Source organism: Bidens hawaiensis, unplaced genomic scaffold, assembly GCF_021521415.1.
Source record: "Bidens hawaiensis isolate Kalapana, Puna unplaced genomic scaffold, B.hawaiensis_p1.1 tig00055792_1, whole genome shotgun sequence".
In the NCBI taxonomy this organism is placed as follows: domain Eukaryota; kingdom Viridiplantae; phylum Streptophyta; class Magnoliopsida; order Asterales; family Asteraceae; genus Bidens; species Bidens hawaiensis.
The window spans coordinates 79,331-87,526 of record NW_027500048.1 but is presented as its reverse complement, the minus strand read 5'-3'; positions in this window follow the sequence as shown (position 1 = coordinate 87,526).

The window sequence follows — 8,196 nt, the reverse complement described above, 5'->3', positions numbered from 1 at the left end:
TAAATCACAAAAAAAATATGAATTTAATGGGTTTGTGACACTAATAGCTGATCAACCAAACATTTATTTAATATAACAAATTCGAATTATTTTTATGAACTCTTCTCTAATCCGTCTTATATATAAAAATATACAATTTTAATTGAGAATATTACTTTTGCAATTAATCAATGTGTTCTGTACTATATCAAGCGTATTACACCTTCATTATTTTAAGTTTTCATATCCAGGTCTTTTCTTTTGATTTATTATGCAATTGCATATCAAACATTCCAACGAAAATAAATGTTTCAATTGACTCATAATCAACTTCTTTTGTTTTCAAACTTTAACGCCATAGTGGCATTGGCCACGGGTGAGGTCCTTTATTTGTAACTTTTTTACTGAATTGATAAAATGCATGCTTAATAATAAGCCCAATGCCAAAGAAAATGCATTTTGCGGTTGGGATCATTGGTTTTTTGGGGGCTTTTAACGAAATGTTTACTTTTGAGAGAACAATTGTATCTACTGAAAATACACTTTACATTCATATTTATGACAATTTCTTGCAAGTAATCCTTTTTACCTTTTTCACTTTTGTAAATTCTAAACTTCTTAGTACTTATAGAGTTGTAGTACATGTATTCGAATATATTTGTAATACATTTTTTACATGATTATGTTCTTATGTTTAATATTTAGCGTTTTTTTATTTCAAATAATTCATTGTATTAATTTGTATATTGACAAATCTCGTGTAATACACGGGTTATAAAGCTAGTTAATCTATAATTAAATACCTAAATTTCGGTCATTTGGTAAATCATGTGTAATATACGGGTTCAAAATATAGTATATATATATATAAAGCAAAGGTTGGTGACACAAAATTTTTTTTTTCAATTATTTTTGCCTTTTATGTAATTACTTTCAAAGATTATTCAATCTTTCTATTTAGTTTTTCATGTACATTTTATTTTTTTAATTTTTTTGTTTAAATATAATGTGATAATCTAACAAAATTATTTTTTTGGTTTGGTTATCGTACGCGTAAAATGAACCTAATGAATACCAATCGAATTTGTGTCGACTGGTCGCCATAACGTCCGGGTTTTTGTTTTAAATATATAACTTGACGGAACTATTTTTTGGATTTAGTTCCGAACCATAGTAAATATAGCTGATACTAACTAAATTCGCGTCGACTCGTCACTGCAATACCCATGTTTTATTGACCGAATAAACTTTGATTTAAATACGTTTTTTATTGTTATTTTTTTTTGTATCATATGCTTTATGAGTCACTATTATTATTAGTGTTTATTAATTTATGATTTGTGTTTAATGGTTGTACCAGTACGAACCTAACCGGTAACAATCAAATTTGTGCGCTTAGTTAAAGAAAAATTATTTGGTGTTGTTTTGAGCTAAGAGCATGTTTGGGATTGAGTTTGAAAAATGCTTATTGGCTTTTTCAAAAAACCATTTTGAAAAACCAGAATTTGGGGCTTTTGGAAAATTGTTTTTTAACATTTTCAAAAAGCTAAACTAAAAAAGATTTTTGTGATTGTCAAACACCTTTTAACTTATTGGCTTTTTGAAAACACCAATAAACCAATAAACATTTTCCAAACTCAATCCCAAACATGCTCTAAGTTTAAGTTTTGAGTATCATTTATAATATATAGTTGTTCAAAGGAAAAAAGATATTAAAGAAAATGAAATTAATTGTTTTCTTCATATAAGATTTTCTTTATTAAAAGTACCAAAACATACAAAAAATAAATGATATGGCAAACATATTATTCTTGTTTATGATGTTAAATTGTTATACACAACTACATCATAACATTAACGCTAACTTATAATATTTATTGTGGTAATAAAGAGTAAATATAGGAATTCTACCCAATTATGTTCTAATAAATGTATTAGCTTTTTAACCGATATCAAACTTATTTAATTTACGGAAAATGGTTTATAATTTTGAATTTGAATGTGATTATATGATAGACTAACTTGTGGTGCTGGTGGCAGCACAATGCTGCCATTGGGCAACGTGGCAGCGAATCTGGTGAGTGCTGATATTGTTTTGAACGTTTACAGATTTATTTTTTGAATTTAGTGTAGGTAACATAATAAACCTAACTGATATAGACCGAATGTATGCTAGATCGTTATTGTAACGCGACGGACATTGTTAACTACTTCTATGGAATAGAAGATAGAAAATAAAGGAAAATGAGTTTTAAGGTAATAATTGAGGAGGAACCTTCTGGGCTCTATATATATTTCTGGGACGTTGTCGTTTGCATGACTCATCACCAGATTCAACGGTTGAGATCTCGCAAGCTCATAGTCGACTGCTGCTAAACACCACTTAGATTCCATTGATTATTTAATATCTTTATAAATTATAAAGGCTCTTGATCCTATGTGCTGTATGGTATTCTTCAACTGTTACAAATGGGCACCTGCCACCTTTATGTTTGTAGCTATGAATATATAATATCACTTAACTTTTTTTTTTGGATATGATCAACAAAGCCCGACCTTGGGTATATCAATAGCAAAAGACCATCACACACGTAATCGTAGATATGGCGTTGATGACCCGGCCTACCATCAATTCCATAGACCAAAGGTGTTTGACACCTAGCTCGTTAATGACATTTTGTCATGAACGAGACTCGAATTCATAACCTCCCATAACGAAAGCCTTTCTGCTACCATTGGATAAATTGACCTTAGGTTTTGGTAAATTTTGGCTAAAGACCAAATGAGATACCATAAAATGAAAATGGTATAATAAAATTACATGAAATTTTTATACGCATCAATAAATTTAAGTGTTTTTTTTCTTCTCCACCGTCTTCATTCTTTTATTAACAAGATAGGGCAGGCTTACAAAATATTTTTTCTAAGATTTTACATCACTAGCTCTAAACCTTAAACTTAATTTTATAGAACATTCAACGATACACGCTTATAGGTTTTTTTTTACGACAAAAGTCTGACACACCCGCAATCCATTCCGTAAGTTACACCACTTTGCTCATAATAAGAGTTCTATCCTTACTCCTTGGAAGATACTTCACATTATCTAATACTTTGGTGTCATTAGGCTACAAGCGTAAATCCCTATGGTGTATGTATATAGCACTAACACATATATAAGTGACGAGCTTCTCTTTTCTGTGCCTCTTTATCTTTCTTGAGAATTACCTTTTAGTGACACATTTGTATGCCACATGTGCAGTTATTTATCATAATCGTATCTATGATGACACATGTACATGTTTAAGTGTAATATGTAAAGTTGGATGATGGATCAAGTCTTAGCATGTACCTTTTATAAAATTAAGAATGGACATGTTAATGGAATTTAATAATATAATATTTTTGAACAATAATTACTAAACTAAATATTTACACATGTGTATATGTGAAGAGGTAGGTCCCAGCAGAGCCCAGTTGGACCCGCATGACTCACCTTAAACAGGGACGTCTGCGCAGAGACCAACTGGATCCGCAGGACCAACCATGCTCAGAGACGTGACGTCCTTACGCGCAGTACGCAAGCTGGTCCCGCAGGAAATGCCTCCCAATGGTGGACTCCGCCTGTCCCCGCAGCCTCGGATACAAGCCATTAGGGAAGGCCACCCGCGCAGCATGGCTACACGCACAAGGCACTTAGCTCTCGTTCAGTGTCACCTGAAGGAATGAGCCAAGCCGGGAGCAATCCCGCACAGAGGCGGGAGGGGGAATACTCCCGCCCAAATAAGCCAGTCCGTATACTGAAGGATCTTTTACTGTACCTGACGAGGTATGGGCGAAAGATCTGATCAGAGATACGACAGCTCACTGATACAGTATGGCGAGCAGCATGCTCCTGTACTGTATCACTATTAGCCGCTGCCTACTCCAACTACTGCCATACCACGTGCGTAGCCGTCAGTTGGTGGAACAGGAATAGTATACAGCAGGCCTGGTCACTATCAGCCGCTACCTACCCACCAACTACCAGCAGGGCACGTGCGTAGGCTACTGTTGGTGGAACAGGAACACTGTTGCAGCCGGCCATACCTCTTTGGAAACCTACCTTCGGCTATAAATACCACAAATGGTATGACCATCTGATCATATCTTATCACATTATACCTGATATCTGCTCTAGCAATCTCTTAATATACTTTTATATTTAAAGAGCAATCTAGTCTGATTCTCACGCCGGAGGGTGGTCACAAGGAGGAACCCCCCCCTTCTCAGTGACGAGCTCACGGTGTCTGTTTTGCAGGTTATCAGAAGAACCATCTTCCAAGGGTCTAACCCCTCGTGGGAAACATCTCTCCAACCCCCAGGTTACCAGTAATCTGTCAGGGGTCTGGTTAGTGTTTCTTCATTGGCGCCATCCGTGGGACAAGCTAGAACTTTATTTTTCTCCAGTTTTTTCAAACTTCTACAAAGATGGTTAGAGAAATTCCGGTAACCACAACCCCAGTTACTAGGGGGAATACCGGCAACACAGTTTTTACGAACACTACCCCGGCTACCGAAGCCGGGGCAAGTGAAGTAAATTTTACAAACACTACCCCACTTACCAAAGCTGGGGCAAGTGCAGTAAATGATAGACTACTGGGATCCACCGATACCCAGTTTGAGAAACGAAGACTCCCCCGCCAGACTCTCGATGAAGTTAAGGCATGGGCGGAGGCACGACAAAAGGAATTCCAGGCTGAGTTGGACGAACGCTTGCGTTCCGTGCAACAGGCCGACGAATTCGAATACTGGGAGGATGACTCGGAGGAATCCGACTCCGACGCGAACCCTCGTCACAAGGCAAAAGGGAAGCGAAAAGAAACGGAAACCCAACCGAAAAGGCATTTTGGACAAGCCTTCAAACCAAAAAGCATAGATGGAAGTCCACGAGACTTCTCCAAAACGTTCAGACCAAACGTTGCAAATGCAGGAACGTCCAAATTTGCAAGGGACATTGCTGAAGCAATTGCCCCGAGGAGTGCTAAACAAATGCCTAACATAGGCACATATGACGGCCTATCTGATCCAGACGATCATTTGAACAGGTTCATAGCGGGGGCAACCGTTAGCAATTGGACGGAACCCACGTGGTGTTACATGTTCCAAATGACGCTGGTGGGGGCTGCTAGGGCTTGGTTTGATCGTTTACCGGTTAACCACATTTACGACTGGGCAGACTTCCAGCAGAAGTTTAGCCAACACTTCAGCCAGCAGCGAAAGTATACCGAGGAGCAATGGACAATCCTCAAATGCACACGGGAAGAAGATGAATCTCTGCCAAACTTCATCACTCGCTTCAACACAAAGAAGTTAAGTTTGGGCAATATCAGCGAGGATCTTGTTCGCGCAGCCTTCATCCAGGGCGCGCAGGACCCAGAGCTTATCCGCACCCTAACGGGTAAAGATGGAATGCCATCCACATGGGATGGCATCATGACAGCAGCCAAACGCTATGCGGAAACGGAGAAGCAACTGGGTAGAGACCTTCCGCAGAGCACAAACCTTTACACCCAGAGGACGAGAGAGGACAACGTCCTCACCGCCCGATTGAACAAAAAACGGAAGCAAGGCATTTGGCAGTCAAGGGTAAACTTTGACACCTCATCCGGCTTACAGCACCGATTGGGTGAAAGGGATAATGTAAAGCCGCACCGGAACTCCAGATGGACGCCACTTACCAAAAGCGTCACTGACATATTTGCTACTGAAGAGCTCCCATGGCCAAAGCCTCCAGTAATCCGACATCGTCACGATGCTGATCGGAGCAAGTACTGTGACTATCACAGAACAAAAGGCCACAACACTGAAGAATGCATAGACGTAAAAGACATGGTCGAAACATTTGTCAGAGATGGGACGCTCGCGCACCTCGTGGCGAAATAAAAGCAAGGCAGGCGAGTGCGTATAGAACCCCAGCTGGGGAAAACACGAACCAATTCCAGCTTCAAAATCGAGACTACATGCTGCGTAAAGAACGAGATCCCGAACCAGGTGCGTATCGGCTCGATGGCACTCCCATCCCAACATGGAAGGGAGTTCAATTACACAGTTTGCATGTAATCAATTCCAATTTGTAAAGAGAAGGCCAAGAGCCACTTCTAATGGAAATGATTCTCTTTAAGAATATCGAAGCTGATGATTTTACATTTATACTTTTCTGGACACTAATATGCCGGTGTTCACCGCATAATTACGTGAAGTCATTGCATGGGAAGGCGGTACTACCCGCACGAACCCAATAACGTGACAAACCTTCACGCAGGTCAGTTGAAGGGGAAAAAGTTCAGCACCCAAAAATGAAAGTGCCGGTCTATCCGCATGAATCATTAAGGAAACTGAATAATAACCTGTCAACAACCGCGCGTCGAACGGTTAAAACTATCCAACACTGGTGACGACATTCACATTACGCGAAGTCGTTGCGTGGGAAGGCGGTCTTACCCGCACGAACCCAATAACGTGACAAACCTTCACGCAGGTCAGTCGAAGGGGAAAAGTTCAGCCCCATTAAATGAAAGTGCCGGTCTATCCGCATGAATCATGAAAAAGGGAACTGAACACTAACCTATTGACAACCGCGCGTCGAACGGTTAATTTATTCAACACGGATATGCCGGTTTTCACCGCATAATTACGTGAAATCGTTGCGTGGGGAAGGCGGCAAAACCCGCATAAACCCAGAAAACGACAAACCTTCACGCAGGTCAGTCGAAGGGGAACAGTTCAGTCCCATTAAATGAAAGTGCCGGTCTATCCGCATGAATCATGAAAAAGGGAACTGAACACAAACCTATTGACAACCGCGCGTCGAACGGTTCAAAACAGAATTTCTAAACAAAAGGATGAGGAAAACCTACACGCAGGTCAGATGGTAAAGTTTAGCCATCCTACTACGTGCAAGTGACGGTTCTACCCGCACAATCACGGAAGAGGAAGCAAAACTTCACACCTATCTACCACGTTCAAAGGTTAACTTATCCTCAAAAGATGAGAAAAACCTACACGCAGGTCAGATATGGGTAAAGTTTTGCCATCCTCGTAAGTGCAAGTGACGGTTCTACCCGCACAATCACGAAAGAGGAAGCAAAACTTCACACCTATTATCAACCACGTTCAAAGGTTAACTTATCCTCAAAAGATGAGAAAAACCTACACGCAGGTCAGATAAGGGTAAAGTTTTGCCATCCTACTAAGTGCAAGTGACGGGTCTACCCGCACAATCACGAAAGAGGAAGCAACACTTTAACCCATCAACCACGTTCACAGGTTAACTTATTCTGAACACTTGGAAAATTGCTAATTTAAACTAAGTATGCAAGTCATAAGTTTATAAAGCAAGGAACCCAAAGAAGGAAATAACAATCTTATACGCAAAAAGATTAATATTTCGATGATATATTACAACAGTGGCCGGGTAACTACCCGCCTAAAAGAAATCTATACAAAGCTAAGTCTATCCTATCGGTGGGAAGAGTTCTTCAGGATCAGGCTTCAGGGCCACCGCCGCTTGGACCAGCACCGTCTGAGCGTGACTGCCCAAGGAAAGCCTTAAGGATGTTTAGCCCATCATCAGCAGCAGCAGCTTCGTTCACCTTCTCCACCACTGGATGCGGGAAGGCAGCGTACTGGTTCACAGCTTGGTCATAAGCAGCTTCAGTATTAACATTGAATAAAGGGAAGTTGGAGGGCGGAAAGCCTCTCTCAGCAAACCCTAGACCAAGCAGGAAGCCAGTCTTCTGCCCATCCTCATGAGAAGCGTTGAGGGCTGCGCTCATTGCATCGTCGTAAGAGGTCTCTGAAAGGACCCGACGCACAACCTACAAAAGAAAATTACAAGTTAGAGCATTTTCTAATTACGAGCGGAAAGCGTAAAGAAAAAGATAAAGATACCTCAGGCAACGCTTCTCGAAGCAGCCATTGGAGGGTAGCTTGACTTTCTTTGTAAGCACGTTCGGCTCCGCTTTTATCAAGGTTGGCAAGTTGAACTTCCTTGGCGGCAGCTTCTTCGACGCTTTTGAGTTTCCTTTCAGTACGGTCAAGCACCCCCCTCTGGTCAAGGATCTCCTGCAGCTTCTTGGCATCTTCCATGGCCAAGGCGTCATGAGCATGCTGAAGAGCCTTTAATTTGCATTTAAGCTGCTCATTCTCTTCGCGAAGTGGCTCAGCAACAGCTTC